Here is a 22,412-nt window from a genome sequence, read left to right as displayed (position 1 = left end):
TCAAACCTCCTCAGGGTAGAAAAATATATAAATGGTATCATAAAGCATTAAAACTCCCCTCCCTTGGTCACTGTTGATAACAAAACTCCAAATCCCTGTGTCATGAGACCCTGCTGAAACTCTGTTCTTCTAAACACTTATAAGCCCTTCTACTCTACACTCCCCCTTTGCAGAGCATTAACTTCCATTTTCCATGGCCAGCTGCCACCATGGAAGAATCCTCTCCTGTTCATAAGTCCTATTAAAATTCATGTTTAACTCCATGCCTGACATGTCCTTTGGTCTTCGGGCCGCCCTGACCCAAGGCCTCCAAGAGCTGGATTGGAACAATTGGCAAGTGAGCCAGGAGACCAAAGAACTGTTGGCCAAAGCAGGCCTGAGACTTGGGAAGGGAGAACCTATAGGGGGAATTCCAAGTTAGCCTCTATTGTCCATGTAAGGAGGGATGGCTGCCACCCCAGATGAGTGGGGACCACTGCAAGGGTATGGGGACACTCTAAATACTCCAGTGAGGTCAATAACTGTTTTGCAACAGATAGTAGGATGATAATCCATGGGGGAAATCCCAAGTTGGGCTCTATTATCTGTGTGGGGAGGTTGCTTGTCCTCTTAAATGGATGGGGACCACTGTGAGTGTAAGAATTAGAAAGTTTTGCCACGCAAAGGAGGACTCCAAGAGACGTTCTCTCATGCAACACGCAAGGGGTTTATTTGCCACACATGCGTGGGGCTCACTGAACACGCAGGGACAGAGAGCCCCGAGCCTGGGTTTGGGGAAGCTTTTAAGGGGTAGGAGGAGGGAGGTGAGGGTCGAGCATGGGTCACAGGTGCTGCTTCATGCAAGAAGCAGATAACAAACATTTTGCAAGAAGCAGATAACAAACATTTTGCAAGAAGCAGATAACAAACATTTTTTGCGCATGAGTCATGGGAGCTGCTTCATGCAAGAAGCAGCTGTCTCGTTGTGCAAAACTCCCTTACTCAACCTTCTCAGTTGCATTCTTAGATAAACTTCCTCCGGCAGTTACAACCTTGCATAACCAAGGCAGCAGATAACCTTGCATAACCAAGGCAGCAGATAACCTTGCATAACCAAGGCAGCAGATAACCGCCCCTGGGAAGTTCCAGGTTGTTTTTCTTAGCCTGATGGGGCCCATAACTCTTTTCTTTACAATTCTTAACTCACACCAAATGCATAGCAGTGAATATAAAATGACACAAATGCTTTTGCTGGATATTTCTATCATTCAGAAGCTAAAAATATATGTAAATAGCTAAATTAAGCAAGAAAAATTAGCTACTGTTAAGCTTTACAAAATCCTTCTTTACATTCTCCACTCCTTTTTGTACATATCTCTAATCTTAGAGATTTTCTGGGTTATTTAATACTGAGTACTGTTGTCTGATGAGCATTAATTTGACATTTCCAATCTGCCTTTGTAAAAACTGTATAATTTTATTTAGAATATATGGTCCTATAGTTATTATTAAAAGTAACACAATTAAAGGCCCAGCGAGAGCAGATAATAGCGTTGTCAACCAGGGGGACTTAGTAAACCAAGATTCAAACCACCCCTGTTGCGCCTCTCGTTCTTTTTGTCTTTCACGAAGGCGCTCCCTGAGTTTTGTCATGGACTTTTTAACAACACCAGAGTGATCTGCATAGAAACAGCACTGTTCTTTTAAAGCTGCACATAGTCCCCCCTCTTTAAGGAAAAGTAAGTCAAGTCCTCGCCTATTTTGTAGAACTACTTCTGAAAGGGAGGTTAGAGAGTTCTGAAGGGCCATGACAGATTTTTCTATTTCCTTTAAGTCTTGATTTATCGCGGCCTGTAATTGACTGGTTTGTTGATTGCTATGTGATTGGGAAACTATTGGCACGTAATACAGTATTAAAAGCAGTAATAAGTATAATTTGGAAAACATATAAATTTGAGTGTTTATAGTTGGCTCAGCATTTTTCTGGTAGTGTTAAACTAATGCAAAGGTTATTCAATAACTTTTCCATTAGGAAACTATATAATATCACTGGGCCATGTTGCTATATATATAAATAATCACCTTATAGAGCATAGAGGTTACATAGTTGGGATCATCAAAAGTATATAATATTTACAACACAGGAAAGTTTAAAAAAGTATAAATAGCCAAGAGATTATGCTGCTATTTTTCAGACTTATTTTAACCATGGGGAGACAAGCAAAATATTAAATACATTAACAGCCAACACCGGGGTTAGATTATACATGAGAGCAGAGGGGGTATTCCTGGCCCTGAACAGGGCATAAGGCAGGAGCATGGTCCAATCCTTCAAGCCAGTCTCTATAGCTAATTTGGTTAGGGTCTCTTTAATTGTCCTGTTTATCTTCTCTACCTGTCCTGAGCTTTGGGGTTTGTATGCACAATGCAATTTCCAATTAACCCCCAATATCCTGGCCACACCCTGATTTATCTGGGCTACAAATGCGGGTCCGTTATCTGACCCTATTATTTTTGGTAGACCGAACCAGGGAAAATTTTTTTTCCATATGTTAATCCTATCTCCTACATTTCCCCCTTTTTATTTTATAAGTCAAGGTGACCACGCCTGTCTTAGGTTGCCCTTAGGCTCTGAAGGGTCTTACCTGTCATTGGCTGCCAGTCAAGCTCTCTGACTTTGATATAAGCAGAGGTGACCGCGCCTGTCTTAGGTTGCCCTTAGGCTCTGAAGGGTCTTACCCGTCATTGGCTGCCAGTCAAGCTCTCTGACTTTAATTATCTGTTGTTAAACACAGCTGAGGAGGAAGCGAAGTATAAACAGCCCCAAACCTAAGATTAAAATAACCATTTGGGGTAAACAAACATTCTCTTCCTCCTAGACTGTCTTACATAAATCAGATAACATAAAGCAGCTTACTGCTGCCACCACCCTAATGCCATCTACTCCCAAGTAGTTCCGCAGGTCTTAAATCTTGCAAGGCTAGGTCCTGCAACCCGTCTAAGCGCTGCAGCTTGCGTCTAATGTCTGGAGCTGATTGGCCGATAAAGGCCATGGCCACTGAGGCTCTTTGATCCTCTGATTGAGGGTCAAAGGGAGCACACCTACGGTATGCTTCCATTAGTTTTTTTTAAAAAGACTGAGGGCGATTCATCCGCTCCCTGAATAATCTTTTTTACCTTGGCCAAATTGGTGGGCCGGCGTGCGGCTGCTCGGAGACCCGCTACTAGAGTCTGGTGATAGATGGACAGATGCTCCCTACCTTCAGAGGTGTTCGGGTCCCAATTAGGGTGGCGCAGCGGGAACTGATCGTTGATGACATGCTGGAGTTGGGTGGGTCTCCCATCTTGTCCGGGAACTTGCTTCCTGGCTTCCAGGATCCGATCTTGCTCTTCCGTGGTGAAGAGAGTCCCCAGGAGTTGTTGACAATCATCCCAAGTGGGCTGGTGAGAGAATATAAGGGACTCCACCAATCCAGTCAGCCTAGTGGGAGCCTCGGAAAAAGGAGGGTTATTATTTTTCCAGTTATATAAGTCAGAGGAGGAAAAGGGCCAGTATTGTAGAGTGGGCATTTCTCCCCCGTGTCTATCATCTACTGGAGGCCCGTATGGTCTGAGGGGGAGAGTGACCGCCACATCAGATGGGCTTTGTGCTCGTCTGCTTCGTGTACTATGTGCCGGTCCTGGTTCATCTGGGATCATCTGTTGGTGAACCTGCGGAGAGGGAATGGAAGAGAGCGGGGAGAGAGAACTAGAGGAGGGAGAAGGTGAGCTAAGGGGGGGGGGTTCCTGTACCGGAGCTGAAGGGTAGGGAGGAGGGGAAGAAGGACCTGCATCGAAGAGGAGTAGATCTGATTGGGATTCCGGTAGGACTGCAGGAGGTAAGGAAGGATAGAGTTTCGGAGCTTGAGAAGGACCCGGCACCTTGATTGGGAGTACAGAGGGAGAGTCATGTTGACCAAGAGGAGTAAGAAATGGCTTTACCCATGGAGGTGGGTTTTCACACAGGTCCTGCCAAACCATGATGTAGGGCTGCTGGTCCGGGTGGCCATACGGGTCAGGGCGGAAGATGACTGACTTGATGGCCCGAATCAAGGGTAGATGAAAAGCTCCTTCACGAGGCCATTCCACGTTAAAAGAGGGCCACCTGGCCGAGCAGAAGGTCTGCCATTTGCCTTTTTTACAATAAGAGATAGATTCTGACCTCTTTCCCTGACCTCAGACCAGTGTCTTAAGGTCAGAGAAAGTGGAGTCGACGTTCCCTGACCCATCTTTGGTAAAACAAAAACAATTCCTAACACACAAATACAGACAGACACACACAGAGCCGGCACACCACGTTTATACAGTTTCAGAGACACAGCTCAGACTGGCCTGATGACCATCGAGTCTCCCCCCATCAGAAGGGAAACAGAATCAGAGTCGGCCCTGTAGGAAGCCTCCAGGCATCCCCGGAGGTCCCCCAATCCCGAGGCGTCCCTCGGGAGAGTGACCTGCAACCCCTGGACACGTCTGTCAGTTGCGGTCGGGGAGTGCTCACGCAACTCTCCGACAGTCACTGCCAGTCTGACAGACTAAGCGATCGCACCTCAGACAAAAAGGCCTCACTTACCCCGAGAGAAAGAGCTGTTGGAGCCTCCCCTTACGAAGAGCCGATCTCGGTGGGACCTCCAAATGTAAGAATTCGAGAGTTTTGCCACGCAAAGGAGGACTCCAAGAGACGTTCTCTCATGCAACATGCAAGGGGTTTATTTGCCACACATGCGTGGGGCTCACTGAACATGCAGGGACAGAGAGCCCCAAGCCTGGGTTTGGGGAAGCTTTTAAGGGGTAGGAGGAGAGGGGTGAGAGTCGAGCATGGGTCACAGGTGCTGCTTCATGCAAGAAGCAGATAACGAACATTTTGCAAGAAGCAGATAACAAACATTTTGCAAGAAGCTGATAACAAACATTTTGCAAGAAGCAGATAACAAACATTTTTCGTGCATGAGTCATGGGAGCTGCTTCATGCAAGAAGCAGCTGTCTCGTTGTGCAAAACTCCCTTACTCAACCTTCTCAGTTGCATTCTTAGATAAACTTCCTCCGGCAGTTACAACCTTGCATAACCAAGGCAGCAGATAACCTTGCATAACCAAGGCAGCAGATAACCGCCCCTGGGAAGTTCCAGGTTGTTTTTCTTAGCCTGATGGGGCCCATAACTCTTTTCTTTACAATTCTTAACTCACACCAAATGCATAGCAGTGAATATAAAATGACACAAATGCTTTTGCTGGATATTTCTATCATTCAGAAGCTAAAAATATATGTAAATAGCTAAATTAAGCAAGAAAAATTAGCTACTGTTAAGCTTTATAAAATCCTTCTTTACAGTGAGAGCATTTAAGATTCCCTCAAAACTCCAGCGGGGTTGCTGTTTTGCAACAGACAGCAGGCCAAATAGCTATGGCTATAATGTGGCCCCTGTTAGGAACCCTGTGAATGGCTACCGAGGCAATCAAGCTGCCAAAGCACTGCATGCCATTTAGAAGAGGTTTGGGAAACAAAGGATAGAGTAACACCACCTTTGTATACAGCAGTTCCAAAGGTTGCCTCTTTACTACAAGGAATTAGCACTTAATTATGTCATTATCACTTTGTTTTAGATCCAACTAAAGGTTTCTTTAGTAGTCCCTTAAATAAGACCAGTCAACTTGCTTTTGCCTTCACTTGGGAAGGAGAACAAGTGGCTAAGTGGAAAAGTCTCTTTCACTATATTAAAGATGCCATGTTAACCAGTAACTTGTTTCAGAATTAAAAGCCTCAGGCTCATGGTCATCTCAAATTGGGCGATTAGTCTCAACAGACTGCAATGCCTAGGCTACCCAGTCAAATTCTTAGGTGCTGCATGGTCCGTAAGATAAAAATTATTCCTTCTACAGTAATTGTAAAGTAAAACGTTTTCCTATGTTGTAGCAGGCAGGCCCTCCCCTCTTTCTGGTTTAGCTGTGCTCTCTGTGGAAAATCCCCAAACCCCCTTTCCTTGCAGGCAAGCGAGATAAAGCACACTTCCTGGTATAGAAACCCCCTCCTCTAGCCGTCAGGAACTGATGAAAATGCACATAGGCAAAAGAAGACATTCCTGGGGTGGGGGCCCCTCAGTGGTTCAGCTCTGGGCCATTCTCAACTTAAATCAGCCAATTGTGTACCTTGTCTTTAACATGTCAAAGAGTCTATAAAAGCTAAGGTTGCCTTTTGTTCAAGGCTCAGACTTGCAGAGGTTACTCACTGAGCCCTATGGCCATAGCAAATAAAACCTGCTTCCTGAAACTATGGATCCTTAGTCTCAGCCTGTTCTAATTCTCGGAATGTTCCTGGAGGCCTGTGGCCTCGTTCCTGGTTTTCGTGCTACAATGTCATATATGTCAAAATGACTAATGACTTTCTTGGGTTTATTGGGGATATCAGAAACCTTTGTATATGCTAATCAGAAAATGTTGTGCTTGGAATTGGGAGGACCTCTAACAAGCTGCTTTTGAAAAAGCAGACAGGGCAATAACATAAGCGCAGCACTGAGAGGCATAGATCCAGACCTGCCCTGTGAATTGGATGTAGCCAACACTGAGACTGGCTTTGGGGGTGAAGTCTGTGACAGATGCAACATTCTAAATGAATGACCCCTGACTTTTGGTCGCAATTATGGAAAGGGACAGAAGTGAGAATCAGCCCTCACTTCTGAAAAGCAATTGTCTTCTGCATATAATGCCTTATTGCGAGTAGAGAGACTGACAAAGATGCCCAGTCACCTTAAAAATGGCCATCCCTATTCAGGGGTGGATAACCAACATGGTTTCTAAGCCATCCTCTGGCATTACCCAACTAAGCACACGAACCAAATGGAAAGCCTACGTGCTACAGTGCAGTGTTTTCAGTATCAACCCTTGGAGAGTAGAAATGCATGAGATTCTTGGGCCAGTGTCCTACATTGAAGATTCGAAAGCTGAAGTCACTATACCTGAAATAGTTGTTGAGATGTCCATTATAGAAGAATGGGTACCATTCCCAAGTCTGTATGATACACTGATAGGTCTGCTAGTGGGCAGCCTCTCACATGGACAGCTGTGGCAGTACAACCTACATATATAACAAATAGATGCTATATGATGGGAGACTGGCGCTATGCAAAGCAGTCAATGGGCTGAGTTAAGTGTATTATGGAGAATAATAATGCATAAACTAAGAGACACGCTAACTGTACTGACAGCTGGGCTGTTTACAAAAAGGCCTTACAACCTGGATAGCAACCTGAAAGCAAGAACAATACACAGTCATAAGTCCCCCCACTCTGGGGACAAGAATTGTGGCAAGACATCTGGGATGCCTGCTGCTGACAAATGTTCCAGCTACCAATCATGTGCCAACAGCCAGTGGACATCACTAGAGAGTGTCCTTCGTGACCCCTGCATCAACCACATAGGCTACTACACCAGATATGGCACACTGGCTGGTCACAAATCCTGGTCACCCGGTGGCAAGTGGACTACATCAGTTCCCTTCCACTCTTGGAGGGGGTGAGGCATGCTCTTTCTGCTGTGGACATGGCTACAGGACTATTGCTAGCTTTCCCCGTGGGAAGGCTAACCAGAGGGCCACTGTGCAAAGTTTAGATAAAGTGAGGACTCTATGTAGAGTGCCTACACAGACAGACAGTGATCAGGGAACCCCTTTCCCTAGGCAGATACCCCAGTCCTGGGCCATGGATCAGAACATCATGCGAAGGTTCCATGTACCCTACAGGCCTTATTGAAAGACTGAATGGTTTGTTAAAGGAACAGCTAAAAGATGCTAAGAGGTCCTTGCAACAGGAAACTACAAAGCCTTAATTTGCTTGAATGCAATTTTGCAAGCTGGGGCCCCAGGTCCTATTGAAATGCTAACAGCAGGACTTATGCAGTTTCTGAGAATACAAATTAAAAGGCCAGCTGCTTTACAGCCTAAAAGAGGGGTATAATAATAAGTTGTTGCCTGTGCCTCAGACCATATAAATGGGAAAATGAGGTCCTTTAGCCTTAGTGCTGTTCTATGCAACCACGCTGATTGGGAATCTTAAACCCACGAGGAATAAGAGTCATTCAAAATATTGTAATCTGACACAAAAAAATTGTTAAAATTTTTATCACTGATAAAAAAGTATTTGCAAAGTCCCCTTGGGAGAATGGTGAGAAAGGGGAAAAATTCAACTTCCCCAAGTGGAGAATTCTTGATATATATATTTATATATATATTTTAAAATTTTTTTTATAAAAATATAACAACAAACAAACACAAACATTCTCAACATATGATCATTCTGTTCTATATATATAATCTGTAATTCACAATATCATCACATAGTTACATATTCATCATCATGATTATTTCTTAGAACACTTGCATCAATTCAGAAAAAGAAATTAAAAGACAGCAGAAAACAATTCATACGTACCATACCCCTTACCCCTCCCTTTCATTGATCACTAGCATTTCAATCTAAATTTATTTTAACATTTGTTCCCCCTATTATTTATTTTTATTCCATCTATTGATAAGGTAGATAAAAAGAGCATCAGACACAAGGTTTTCACGATCATACAGTCACATTGTGAAAGCTATATCATTATACAATCATCTTCAAGAAACATGGCTACTGGAATACAGCTCTACATTTTCAGGCAGTTCCCTTCACCTCTCCATTACATCTTTAACAAGGTGATATCTATTTAATGCACAAGAATAACCTCCAGGATAACCTCTCAACTCTCTATGGAATCTCTCAGCCACTGACATTTTATTTTGTTTCATTTCTCACTTTCCCCCTTTTGGTTGAGAAGGCTTTCTCAATCCCTTAATGCTGAGTCCCAGCTCATTCTAGGATTTCTGTCCCGCATTTCCAGGAAGGTCCACACCCTTGGGAGTCATGTCCCACGTAGCCAGGGGGAGGGTGGTGAGTTTGCTTGTTCTGTTGGCTGGAGGGAGAGGCCACATCTGACCAACAAAAAAGGTTCTCTTGGGGGTGACTGTTAGGCCTAATTTTAAGTAGGCTTGACCTGCCCTTTGTGGGGTTAAGTTTCATATGAACAAACCCCAAGATTGGGGACTCAGCCTATTGCTTTGGTTGTCCCCACTGCTTGTGAGAATATCACAAATTCTCCACTGTTCAAATTACTCTGGGATTTATTGGGGCATCACTCTGGACAAACCTACAAATTCTTATACCCTACTCAAGGGTCCATGTACTTATGGTGTTCAGTTAAGCTGCCCACATAAGTTACATTAGGAAGTGCACTAGTCAAAATATAAATTTTGTACCAAATAAACATTTTTTGCTTTAGTCTCAAGAAGAATTTAAAATTTTAAAATATTAGTTATCATCTACTTTCGACACCCTGCAGTAATGACATTCCTTTGTCTTTCCTCACGCAAAAACATTTTTAAATTTGTACATTTAGTCATTATCATTATATACTCTAGGCATTCCTAGATTATACATGTCTGTCTTTATCATCTATCTTTCTTTCTGATTTCATTTGTGCCCCCAGCCCTCCTCCCTCTGTCATTCTCACATTCAGCTTCATTCAGTGTTCTAACACAATTGTATTACAGTTAGGTAGTATTGTGCTATCCATTTCTGAGTTTTTACCATCAGTTCTGTTGCACAATCTGTATCTCTTCAGCTCCAATTACCCAATACCTTACCCTATTTCTATCTCCTGATGGTCTCTGTTACCTATGAAATTCTCCAAGTTTATTCACTAATGTCAGTTCACATCAGTGAGATCATACAGTATTTGTCCTTTTGTTTCTGGCTAATCTCACTCAGCATAATGTCCTTAAGGTCAATCCATGTTGTTACATACTTTATAATTTTATTCTGTTTTACAGATGCATAATATTCTATTGTAGGTATATACCACAGCTTGTTTAGCCACTCATCTGTTGATGGACATTTTGGCTGTTTCCATCTCTTCATAACAGTAAATAATGCTGCTATAAACATTGGTGTGAAATGTCTGTTTGTGTCCTTGCCCTCTTATGTCCTCTGAGTAGATACCTAGCGATGGTATTGCCAGGTCATATAGCAATCCTATACTTAGCTTCCTGAGGAACCGCCAAACTGCCTTCCACAGCAATTGTACATTTGACATTCTCACCAACAGTGGATAAGTGTGACTCTTTCTCCACATCCTCTCCAGCATTGAGATGCTACTTTGGAATACAAAGGGTGTTTGATTTCCAATTTCCATTCTCCAAAGAACAAGAATAGGTCATTCATCTATTGATGTATATAAAATACATCACATTTTCTGTTCTGTTGATGCTATAAATTCAATACCAATTCTCTAGCCACATCAGATATGAGCATAAAGTATGTCATGTAACCTCAAATTTCTAAGAGTGGAAGGCTTAAACAAGAATGGATGCTGCTATAGAGTAATGCTGTTTCCTTTGATGTGACAATTGAACATCCATCTCCCTCCCCCTCAAGTGACTTCTTCAGCATGTTAGAGAAATGAGGAATGGTTATAGTCTCATAACGAACTTATAGTGAAGATGTTGGCCACATAATACACACGCTCCATATTTTAAAAATTTCTGAATCTTGTCCACTGTTCTCTTGTAACTATTTTACAGTTCCAAAAGCAGTTACTGTCTAAAGCTGGAAGAACTTAATTTAAGTCTTCTCGGATGATCATGTGAATGAATGGAGGGAGGTAAAGAAAAAATAAAGTTAAAAAGGATGAGGTTTGATAGGGGAGCACCAGATAAGAAAATCAAAACAGAAACAGTAATTTAAAGTTTATTCCAGCTACATTGCAGGTTATTCTGACTTAAGATAGTATTCCATGGCATACTTCTGAGTCCATTCCTGAGATACTTTGTTCTACTTGTCTCTGTCTGTTTTATAGATCCATGCAATCTCAGGCACTAAGGGGTCATCTAGGTTCAGATCACAGAGCAGTGAACAAATGGATAGAAGATCTTTGGAAATAGTTAAATCAGGAGACCACTGTGTTCTTAGAATATCAAGACAAATGTTGCCATTACTGTTCATATTTGGATGATAAATTCTTATTGTAAATGCAACCTTAGATGGTTTGAAGGGGTAGTCTGCAGGAAAATTAATTGTCAAAAAGAATACACTGCCTTGATATGGGCTGTCATTGTGTCCTATAATTATGGCTTGCTAATGAAATATATCATCACCAACTGGACCTGCAGAACATTGTACTGGGGGGTGTCATGGGCCAAATCACTAAGTTCCTTATTAATCTATTTCAGTGACATAGTCTGTGTTTTTTGTCTGGCTCTACATTATCTTGGTGTGCACTCAAAGATCTGGCCAAAGCTCTTGAGTATCAGGGTAGTAAGGAAGGAGTGTATCTTCATCTTATACCTGTTCTGCCAGAAACAGACACAGAGGAGCCAGGCCCCCCCTTAAGCTGTGGCCTTGGCCTTCTCCCTGCATGGCAGCTGGCGCCTCCCTGGCCCTCTTTTTACTTTCTTGACAAAGTTCTTTGATGCACAAAAGTGTTTAATTTTGAGGAATTCCCATTTCTTTCTTTCTTTCTTCAATGCTCATAGTTTGGGTGTAAGATATAGGAAACCGCCTACTATTTTAAGATTTATAAGATATTTCCCTACATTTTGTTCTAAAATTTTATGGTCTTAAATTTAATATTTAGGTCTTTGATCCATTTTGAGTTAATTTTTGTATAGCGTGTGAGATATGGATCTTCTTACATTCTTTTGCATGTGGATATCCAGTTCTCTAGGCACCATTTATTGAAGAGACTGCTCTGTCCCAGTTGACTTGGCTTGCCTGCCTTATCAAAAATCAATTGTCCATAGATGAGAGGGTCTATATCTGAATACTCTATTAAATTCCATTGGTCAGTATATCTATCTTTATGCCAGTACCATGCTGTTTTGACCACTGTAGTTTCATAGTATGCCTTAAAGTCAGGCAGTGTGAGACCTCCAACTTCATTTTTCTTTCTCAGGATATTTTTAGCTATTTGGGGCACCCTGCACTTCCAGATAAATTAGGTTATTGGTTTTTCTTTTCTGAAAAGTAAGTTTTTGGGATTTTAATTGGTATTGCATTGAATCTGTTAATGAATTTAGGTAGAATTGACATCTTAACTATATTTAGTCTTCCAATCCATGAACACAGTGTGCCCTTCCATTTGTTTAGGTCTTCTGTGATTTCCTTTAGCAATTTCTTGTAGTTTACTTTGTATAGGTCTTTTATATCCTTAGTTAAATTTATTCCTAAATATTTATTATTTTGGTTGCAATTGTAAGTGAAATTTTTTTCTTGATTTTCCCCTCTGATTGGTCATTACTAGTGTATAGAAACACTACAGATTTTGAGTGTTGATTTTGTAACCTCCACTTTGCTGTACTTATTTATTTGCTCTAGTAGTTTTGCTGTGGATTTTTCGGGGTTTTCAACTTATAGTATCATATCATCTGTAAACAGTGAGAGTTTTTATTCTTCCTTTCCAACTTTGATGCCTTGTATTTCTTTTTCTTGTCTAATTACTCTGGCTAGAACTTCCAACACAATGTTGAATAACAGTGGTGATAGTGGACATCCTTGTCTTTTTCCTGATCTTAGGGGGAAAGTTTTCAGTTTTTCCCATTGAGGATGATGTTAGCTGTGGGTTTTTCATATATTATCTTTATCATGTTGAGGAAGTTCCCTTCTATTCCTATCCTTTGAGGTGTTTTCAACATAAAGGATGTTGAATTTTGTCAAATGCCTTTTCTGCATCAGTTGAGATGATCATGTGTTTTTTCTGCTTTGATTTGTTGATATGGTGTATTACATTAATTGATTTTCATATGTTGAACCATCTTTGCATACCTGGGATGAATCCCACTTGGTCATGGCGTATAATTCTTTTAATGTGATGCTGGATTTGATTTGCAAGAATTTTGCTGAGGATTTTTGCATCTATATTCATTGGAGAGATTGGTCTGCACTTTTCTTTTCTTGTAGTATCTTTGTCTGGCTTTGCTATGAGGTTGATGTTGGCTTCATAGAATGAGCTAAGTAGCCTTCCCTCCTTTTCAATTTTTTTGAAGAGTTTGAGCAGGATTTGTACTAATTCTTTCTTGAATGTTTGGTAATTCACATGTGAAGCCATCTGGTCCTGGACTTTTCTTTTTTAGGAGCTTCTTAATGACTAATTCAATTTCTTTACTTGTGACTGGTTTGTTGAGGGTGTCTGTTTCTTCTTGACTCAATGTTGGTTGTTCATGCTTTTCTAGGAAGTTGTCCATTTCATCTACATTGTGTGTTTATTAGCATAAAGTTATTCATAGTATCCTCTCATTACACTCTTTATTTCTGTGGTGCCAATGGTTTTGCCTCCTCTTCCATTTCTGATTTTATTCATTTGCATCCTCTCTCTTTTTATTTTTGTCAACCTCACTAAGGGTCCATCAATCTTGTTGATTTTCTCATAGAATGAACTTCTGGTTTTGTTGATTTTCTTGATTGTTTTCATGTTCTCAATTTCATTTATTTCTGCTCTGATCTTCATTATTTCTTTCCTTTCCTTCGTTATTGCTTTGGGGTTAGTTTGCTGTTCTTTCTCCAGCTCTTCTACATGGACAGTTAATTCCTTGATTTTTACTCTTTCTTCTTTTTTGATATAGGCATTTAGGGCAATAAATTTCCTCCTAGAACTGCCTTTGCTGCATCTCATAAATTTTTATATGTTGTATTTTCATTTTCATTTGCCTCAAGATATTTACTGATTTCTCTTATAATTTCTTCCTTGAGCCACTGGTAGTTTAAGGATGTGTTGTTGAGCCTCCATGTATTTGTGAATTTTCTGTCCACAAATATTGATTTCCAACTTCATTCCTTTATGATCTGAGAAAGTGTTTTGTATTATTTCAATCTATTTAAATTTATTGAGACTTGCTTTGTGACCCAGCATATTGTCTATCCTTGTGAATGGTCCATGAGCACTTGAGAAAAAGTTGTATCCTGCTGTTGTGGGGTGTAATGTTCTATAAATATCTGCTAAGTCTAGCTTATTTATTGTATTATTCAAATTCTCTGTTTCATTGTTGATCCTCTGTCTAGATGTTCTGTCCATTGATGAGAGTGGGGAATTGAAATCTCCAACTGTTCTAGTTTGTTAGCTGCCAGAATGTAATATACCAGAAACAGAATGGCTTTTAAAAAGGGGAATTTACTAAGTTACAAATTTACAGTTCTAAGACTGAGAAAATGTTCCAATTAAAACAAGTCTGTAGAAATGTCCAATTTAAGTCATCCAGGGGGGCCAATATGGCGGCTTAGCAACGTGCACGTTTTAGTTCATCCTCCAGAACAACTACTAAATAACCAGAAACAGTACAGAACAGCTCCAGGGGCCACATCAGTGACTGGACACACAGCTTACACCAGTCTGGACCAGCTAGACTGGCTGCAAGCCTCCCCAAAACCATCAGTTCCCCAAACCACGGCAGCCGGCACCCCTCTGCCACAGACTGCTTCTCAGAGGGGAAAAGAAAGAGGCTATACTAGCAGCAGGGGCTGAGCCCAACCAAACGCCAATTGTGGCATTAATTAACAAATTCTGACTACTAAAAATAGGCCCCCAGCTCAGGTGAACCTGGCCAAAGCAGAGCTTGCTCATAGGGCTGACAGAAAAAGAAAAGAAGCAGAGGTTTTTGTGGCTGTGTTTCTACAAAGTCTTCACTGCCTTTGGATACAGCGGAAGGACTTCTCAGGCTGCAACTGCCCCAGGCATAGGCAGACACAAGCTCATTTGAGGGCTTGTCTGGAGCCTGTGCCTTCCCCAGGGGAGGGGTGAAGCCCAACTCAGGTGGAATCCCTCCCTTAAGGAATTCAGACACCAGAGCTTGGTAATTTGAAGCCATTAAAACCAGCCTACAACCTCTCCTCTGTCTCCACCGTGCCCCCAGCAAGGAGAGTCAGCCAAAGTTAAAGGTACCACATCATCTTATGCTGGTGGGACCTGCAGGCAAACAAGCGCCACATACTGGCAGGATAAGAAAAACAGAGTCCAGGGACTTCATAGGAAAGTCTTTCAACCTGCTGGGTCTCACCCTCAGGGAAAACCAATGCAGGTGACTCTTTCCCTCTGATAGGAAGCCAGTTTGGTCTGGGAAAATCTGGCTGGGGTCTATAATACCTACGTAGACCCTCCTAAGGGTGGTGGTGGGGGGGAAGGCACCATACAAGTAGGGCGAGAAACAAGAAAACAAGAACTGAAAAATTCCAATCTGTTAAACAAAACCTAAGCTAGAGGTCCTGAAAAAGCTGAACTGAATGTCAAAGAACAGATAGACAACAAATTCATCCAGCAAGAAAACCCTAGGTAAAAGAAGTGAAAGCAATCTCCAGAATAAACTAATTAAGGTAATTTAATGTCTAGACACCAGCAAAAAAATAACAAATCACACCAGGAAAACTGAGGATATGGCCCAGTCAAAGGAACAAACTGACAATTCAAATGAGATATAGGAGCTGAAACAATTAATTCAGAATATACTAACAGACATGGAAAACCTCATCAAAACCCAAATCAATGAATTGAGGGAGGATATAAAGAAGCCTAGCAATGAACAAAAAGAAGAAATGGAAAATCTGAAAAAACAAATCACAGAATTTATGGGAATGAAAGGCACAGCAGAAGGGATGAAAAAAAAATGGAAACCTACAATGGTAGATTTTGAGAGGCAGAAGAGAGGATTAGTGAACTGGAGGACAGAACATCTGAAATCTGACAAGAAACAGAAACTGTAGGGAAAAAAATGGAAAAATATGAGCAAGGACTCAGGGAATTGAATGACAATATGAAGCGCACGAATATACGTGTTATGGGTGTCCCAGAAGGAGAAAAGAAGGGAAAAGGAGGAGAAAAACTAATGGAGGAAATTATCACTGAAAATTTCCCAATTTAAGGTATCCAGGGTAAGATACCTTGGTTCACGAAGGCTGATCAGGTTCAATGTTTCTTTCTCAGCTGGAAGGGCACATGGCAAACATGGCAGCATCTGCTGGCTTTCTCGTGGCTCTACAAAAGAGACTCTCTCCAAAATGTTTCCTTTTAAAGGATTCCAGTAAGCAACTCCACCTTCCATTTCTCTATGGAAATCATCTAATCAAAAGTTACCACCCACAATTGGGTGGGTCACATCTCCATGGGAAGAATCAAAATGCTCCCACCCAGCAATATTGAATGAGGATTAAAGGACATGGCTTTTCTGGGGCCCATCACAGATTCAAACTGGCACATCAATTATTATGGTAGATGTGCCTATTTTTCTTTTCAGTGTTTGCCTCATGTATTTTGGAGCACTCTGGCTTGGTGCATAAATATTTATGATTGTTATGTCTTGTTGAATTGTTCCTTTTATTAATGTATAGTGTCCTTTGTCTCTTTTAATTGTTTTACATTTGAAGACTAATTTGTTGGATTTTAGTATAGCTACTCCTGCTCTTTTCTGATTGTTTGCATGAAATATCTTCTCCCAACCTTTCACTTTCAACCTACATTTATCCTTGGGTCTAAGATACATCTCCTGTGGACAGCATATAAATGGGTCTTGTCTTTTAATCCATTCTGCCAGTCTATGTCTTTTGATTAGGGAGTATAATTCATTAACATTTAGTGTTTTTACTGAAAGGGCAATACTTTCTTCTACCATTTTGCCTTTTGGATTTTGTATGTCATATCTAATTTTTCTTCTTTTTCCCTTTATTGATAGTCTTCATTTCTACACTCTTCTCCACACCTCTCTCTCCTGTCTTTTCCTATCTGTCTCTAGTGCTCCCTTTAGTATTTCTTGCAGAGCTGGTCTCTTGGTCACAAATTCTCTCAGTGATTTGTTGTCTAAAAATGTTTTAATACCCCCCTCATTTTTGAAGGACCATTTTGCTGGATATAGAATTCTTGGTTGGCAATTTTTCTCTTTTAGTATCTTAAATATATCATCCTACTGTCTTCTCTCCTCCATGGTTTCTGCTGAGAAATCTATGCATAGTCTTATTGGGCTTCCCTTGTATGTGGTGGATTGTTTTTCTCTTGCTGCTTTCAAGATTCTCTTTTTCTCTTTGACATCTGATATTCTGATTAGTAAGTATCATGGAGTATGTCTATTTGGATCTATTCTGTTTGGGGTATGCTGCACTTCTTGGATCTGTAATTTTAAGTCTTCCGTAAGAGTTGGGACATTTTCAGTGATAATTTCCTCCATTAATTTTTCTCCTTTTCCCTTCTCTTCTCCTTCTGGGACACCCACAACATGTATATTCACGTGCTTCATGTTGTCATTCAATACCCTGAATCCCTGCTCATATTTTTCCATTCTTTTCCCTATGTTTTCTTTTGCTTGTTGGATTTCAGATGTCCCATCCTCCAGTTCACTAATGCTATCTTCTGTCTCTTGAAATCTAACATTGTAGGTTTCCATTGCATTTTTCATCTCTTCTACTGTGCCTTTCATTCCCATAAATTCTCTGATTTGTTTTTTGAGACTTTCGATTTCTTCTTTTTGTTTGTTTCTTGCCTTCTTTATATCCTTTCTCAATTCAATGATTTGATTTTTGATGAAGTTTTCCATGTCTGTTCAAACATTCTTGACTAATTGTTTCAACTCCTGCATCTCATTTCAATTGTTGGTTTGTTCCTTTCACTGGGCCACATCTTCAATTTTCCTAGTATGATTCGTTATTTTTGGTGGCATCTAGGCATTTAATTTCCTTTAATTAGTTTATTCTGGAAATTGTTTTCACTTTTTTTACCTAGGATTTTCTTGCTGGATGACTTTGTTGTCTATCTGTTCTTTGACATCCAGTTCAGCTTATTCTAGACCTCTAGCTTAGGTTTTGTTTAATGGTTTGGAATTTTTCAGTTCTTTTTTTTCTTGTTTCTTGCCCTGCCTGTACGGTGCCTTTTTCTTTTCTTTTTTTTCTCTTAGAAGGGTCTATTTAGGTATTATAGACCTGAGTCAGATTTTCCAGACCAAACTGGCCTCCTCTCAGGAGGAAAGAGCCACCATTATCGGTTTTCCCTGAGGGTGAGATCCAGCTAGTTGAAAGACTTTCTTGTGAAGCCTCTGGACTCTGTGTTTTTCCTATCCTGCTAGGTATGTGGTGCTTGTCTGCCTGTGGGTCCCACACATAAGGTGATTTGATAGCTTTAACTTCAGCAGACTCTGCTTGCTGGGAGTGGTTGAGACAGAGGAGAGGCTGTAGGCTGGCTTTGATTGCTTCAATTTTCCAGACCCTCAGGTCTGAATTCCTTGAGGGAGGGATTCCATCTGAGCTGGGCCCCACCCCTCTCCTGGGGAAGGTACAGCCTCCAGACAAACTCTCAAACAAGCTTAATTTTGCCCATGCCTGGGGCAGCTGGAGCCTGAGTAACCCTGCAGCTGTATTCAAACAGCAGTCAAGCCATAGAAACACAGTTACAAAAAAGAAAAGAAAAATAAATCCTTTTCAGAGCAGAATACCTGTTCAGGTTTGCCAGTCAAGAGCTTAAGTTGGTGTGTTGGTCTGTGTATCTCCAGGTCCTATGTGCCCCCTCCTTTCCTTCGGGGCCCAGCCCCTTTCAAGTATTTTGTGCTGTCAGATCCAAAAAACCTCTGGTGTTTTTTTTTTTTCTTTTCCCATCAGCTTTGCCCCCTCTGCACTGGGGCCAAAACCAGCAGCTTCAGCTTTTATTTGAGGTTCAGATGAACTGGGGTCCTGTTTTTAGTAGTCAGAATTTGTTAATTAATTCCAGTTGGAGCTCGGTTGAGCTCAGTCCCTGCTGTTAGTAAAGTCTCTTTCCTTTCCCATCTGGGAAGCGGCCTGTGGGGGAGGGACACGGGCCTCCATGGCTTGGGGGACTCACAGTTCTGGGGGGCTTGCAGCTGGTCCAGCTTGTCCAGACTGAGGTATGCTGTGTGTCCGGTCACTGTCGTGGCCCCAGCAGTTGTTCTGTACTGTTCCTGGCTATTTACTAGCTGCTCTGGGGATGAAGAAAGCCTATTCTCTGGATGATTGTTTTAAGTCTTTTTAATGTGATATTCCTACCCACAATGCTGTCAGTTGCACTGTGTGACAAACTCACCAGATTGACTGGCCTGGGATCTAATTTGAGTGACTTTTACAGAGTTATTCCCTGAAAGGCCTGTCTCCCTGCTTTTGAATTTTGTAGTTCTTTCATCAGTAGCACGACCCCCACTGCTGTGGTCTGTGATTACTGTGCTTTGTGAAACTGAGCATCCCCTTGTAGCCTTTCTTAGTATCTGTGACATTTTTGTGGTGTCCCAACACTAGAATAAGTTATCTGCCAAAATGAATGAGGCTCTTGGTGCCCTCTAGACTTTCCCCACCTCCCAACATGGGAGAATTTTGAAACCTTCCACTAGAACTGCCTCCTTGGTCCACCCCTCTCTCATAGTGTCAGTCATTCTGGATCTGAAGCAGGCCCATGAAACATCTTATAAAGCCTCCACTGGGCCTACCCTATCTCCTCCCCAGCCCTTTTTAGTTAGACTGTGTCATTGTGAGACCACCAAACCTTTCATTTGAAATCTGGGAATCTCCACCTGGCCTACCTGAAAGGTTTTAAGATGTGAGGTATTTGAGAGAAAGGAAATTAGACAAAAGGATTGTAAATGAGCATGCTTTATTGGTGGTGCTCCTGGGCAGAGCTCACCGAACCCAAGAGGGAGTGAGGTGAGTCCGCGCACGGGCTTTGGCGAGTGCAGTTTTTAATGGCAGGGACTAGGTGATGACATGAAAGGGGTGGCATAGTAAACAAAGGATTACTATGCTAATGAGTTGAGCAGTGGGTGGTTAGATGTCCATGAATTGATGTTTGCTATGCAAAGACCTTGATTGTAAAGGCTCACCTCCCGCTCTGTCATGATTTCAGCATTAGAGCGCTCCTTATTCCCCTGACCTAACGCTGTCTTTGGGTGGAATCTTGACAGTACCGTTCCTCTCTTCTCCTACATCCCTGGCACTGGTTGTTTTTGTGAAAACAGCAGTGAACTGATTCCATTTGGAACTAGCCCTGGGGAAATGGGTCAGTAGTTGTGTGGGCAACAGAGAGGCATGAGAGCTGTTGGAGAACTGAGAATGAGTTTGCTTTTTTTTCTTTATAACATTTTTAATATTAGTAATAAATGCAGTGGAAACAAACAAACAAAAATTTTATCATCAATTCAGTGCCTCCTATTCCCATGGGAACCTTATGTATAACTATGGGGACCCTTCTTATGCCTAAACTAACAATTGATGTCATGGTAGAGGACTCAAAATTTGCAGGGAAAATGCCTGGTATTTAAAACTTCCTCATAATGTTCCTCTGCCTGGTACCTTGTTGTTGTTAACTAATGGTGTAGGAGCCAAAGGGTTAAAACAAGACCTGCAGAATTTGTTGGGAGCAGCTGGCACCCCGGGGTGGGCAAGAGACTGAGAGGATTGTTACTTGCTTTGTTTGGAGCAGTCTGGGAGGAACAGAATGTTTGTTTACCCCCAAATGGTTAAGTTAAGTATGAAGAGAGTTAAGTACTTTGTTTCCTCAGGAAAAGCAGGCATGCCTTTTGTTACCCTGCCGTATAAAGCAGGATCTGGTTCAGAATAAAGTTGTCTGTTGGCTAAAGTTAAGCTTCAGACCCCCTGATGCCATCTGTTTGTCTCTTTCTTTCTTTCAGTCTCTCTCTCTCTTTCTCATCATTCCTTAATATCCTTCGAGCTCCATTTCATAGGAAGCAACATCTGACGCCCAACGTGGGGCTCAAAGAAGAAGACTCCAAAACAATATTAAGGAACCAAGGAAAAGTCTCCATTAGAGGGACCTGTGTCCAGCCAATAGAAGAGGACTCGAGTCATATTGGTAAGTAAGCATTTTCCTTGGAGCATCAGGGTACGGGTAATCACAGTAAGCGGCTGGAGGAGTATGTATGTATGTTTGTGTGTTGAAAACTCATTAGGGTGCCATTACAAAAATAAGGTTCTGATAAAGTTTAAGAGTTATTTGTATTTTAAAGAAAAAAGATTTTGTGGATGAAACAGAGAAGAGCCTAAAGCAGATTCCCCATAGTGAGATGAGAGACATTGAGGGAAAAGGAGTGAAGAAAGTTCTGAGCTGAAAACATTTTTCCGTAACAATACAGTGAGGCCACATGGGGCAATAACAGAAGGGAGTTTAGGAAAAATAAATAAACTAGGTTCTTTTTAGGAAGAAAATAGTAAAGGGAAATAGTTAATAGCATGAGGATGACACAGCCAGGAAATATAGAACTCTTGTTGGGAAAAAGATGCTAAAAAAGCTTCTTCAAAAAAGGAGCTATTTCTAAAAAAATAAGATAGAGAAATTGAGAGAATGTTTGGAGTAATTAAAGGGAAGAAAATATTCAAAACAGAAATACAGAAGTGTGAACCTGAAGCAAGGGAAAAGGACAGGGATCTCAACAAAGGGACCTGGAGGCAGTACAACATTTATCAGCTTTTCCTGTGACAGTTAATCACTTGCCTCCTGATCAAAATAATCCTCAGTGCACTGTAGAAATTCATCAGGAGCCCATTCTTTTTAAATTGTTAAAAGATTTGAAACAAGCTTGTGCCCAGTACGGAGTAAATTCTCCATATACGCCAGGGCATGGCTCATGTTGATAGATTAATTCCTTGAGATTGGGAGATGCTAGCCAGAACTGTTTTAAGTACAGCTGAATTTTTACAATTTAAAACATGGTGGACTGATGAAGCTAATCAGTTGGCTAGGAGGAATGCTAATGAGCAACCTCTAGTGTTAATAACAGCAGAGCAAATCATGGGCACTGGCCAGTGGGCAGGTATTGAAGGACAGTTACAATACGATGACAGAGCTATCAAAACCAAGTCTGAATGGCCTGCCTTGCAGCTTGGCAAAGAATTTCTACACCAGGACAGCCTGTTCTAATGAAAAGATACAAAAATTATTTTTCTTGATAATCAGTGTAAAAAGCAAAGAGTCTGTGTTTTATCAAAATAACTTATGTTAACTTTTATCATGTCATTATCTGTATAAAAAAATACTTATTTTCTCCTGGGTATCATTATACTGGCAAAAAACTGTTTCTTTTCTTGCTCCAAACCAGGAGGCTTAATCTATTAATCTAAGGAATATTGCTGTAAACGAATCTATTATTGCCCAAATAATATTCAAATCATATAAATACCTAAATTCCTTTAAGCCAAAATATCTTAATGCTTTGTCCAGTGTTTATATAAACTACATATGTATAAACTAAATTTATCCCAAGATAAACATGGCTTATTTTGGGAGCAGATCAGATTTGAGGGCTAAATGCAAGGAAAAAATATACTTGTGGAGTCTGTTTTGTTCACCTGATGTTGCCATTACATGTAACTGATGTTGCTATTGCATGA

The 22,412-nt window shown here is 41.2% G+C and overlaps 1 long non-coding RNA gene and 1 pseudogene across 3 annotated transcripts in view; one reads left to right on the top strand and one right to left on the bottom strand.

Annotated features, from left to right (window-relative positions):
* Positions 1-22,412, top strand: part of LOC143652204 (uncharacterized) — a 49,691-nt gene that overhangs the window by 25,002 nt on the left and 2,277 nt on the right. For all 3 annotated transcript variants that reach the window (XR_013160485.1, XR_013160484.1, XR_013160483.1), the window contains one exon: positions 20,696-20,877. This is a non-coding gene — a long non-coding RNA (uncharacterized LOC143652204). The remainder of the gene's footprint in view (positions 1-20,695; positions 20,878-22,412) is intronic.
* On the bottom strand, positions 10,812-11,278 carry LOC143652681 (ubiquitin-conjugating enzyme E2 D3 pseudogene; annotated as a pseudogene).

This window comes from Tamandua tetradactyla, chromosome 12 (genome assembly GCF_023851605.1).
Source record: "Tamandua tetradactyla isolate mTamTet1 chromosome 12, mTamTet1.pri, whole genome shotgun sequence".
NCBI lineage: Eukaryota > Metazoa > Chordata > Mammalia > Pilosa > Myrmecophagidae > Tamandua > Tamandua tetradactyla.
Note: the sequence above shows the minus strand (reverse complement) of the source record. Positions and strands in the feature narration are given on the sequence as shown.